This window comes from Octopus sinensis, linkage group LG27 (assembly GCF_006345805.1).
Source record: "Octopus sinensis linkage group LG27, ASM634580v1, whole genome shotgun sequence".
Taxonomy (NCBI): domain Eukaryota; kingdom Metazoa; phylum Mollusca; class Cephalopoda; order Octopoda; family Octopodidae; genus Octopus; species Octopus sinensis.
In genome coordinates, this window is record NC_043023.1 from 19,981,024 (window position 1) to 19,981,957 (window position 934).

Below are 934 nucleotides of genomic sequence, written 5' to 3' on the forward strand. Positions count from 1 at the left end.
GGGCCGACCAATGCCTTGAGTGGATTTGGTAGACGGAAACTGAAAGAAGCCTGTCGTATATATGTCGTATATATATATATATATATGCGTGTGTGTCTGTGTTTGTCCCCCTAGCATTGCTTGACAACCGATGCTGGTGTGTTTACGTCCCCGTCACATAGCGGTTCGGCAAAAAAGAGACAGATAGAATAAGTACTGGGCTTACAAAAAGAATGAGTCCCGGGGGTCGAGTTGCTCGATTAAAAAGGCGTTGCTCCAGCATGGCCGCAGTCAAATTGGACAGAAAAAAGTAAAAGAGTATGTATTCCCGGTGCGCGCACTCGCGCTAGCTAGTCGTGACTAGTCGATCCTTACTTTGTGTGTCTATCTCCTTTATCTAGTTTCAGCTCACGAGCTGTGGCCATGCTGGGGCACCGCCATTCTCTTTATCATAAGCGGGTCACAAATTCTGTTTGTGAAGACTTATTTTTCTAGTAGTTGTAATGGTAACCTATTTGGCTGCTATTTCTAATATTTTCGGTATGTGGTTTAAGCAACTTGTTGCAATCAACTCTTTATTATAATTATATATATAGGCGCAGGAGTGGCTGTGTGGTAAGTAGCTTGCTTCCCAACCACATGGTTCCGGGTTCAGTCCCACTGCGTGGCATCTTGGGCAAGTGTCTTCTGCTATAGCCCCGGGCCGACCAATGCCTTGAGTGGATTTGGTAGATGGAAACTGAAAGAAGCCCGTCGTATATATATATATGTATATATATATATATATATATATATATATATATATATATATATATATATACACACGCAGGAGTGGCTGTGTGGTAAGTAGCTTCGGGGTTCGTAAGTAGGTTCCGGGTTCAGTCCCACTGCGTGGCACCTTGGGCGAGTGTCTTCTATTATAGCCCCGGGCCGACCAATGCCTTGTGAGTGGATT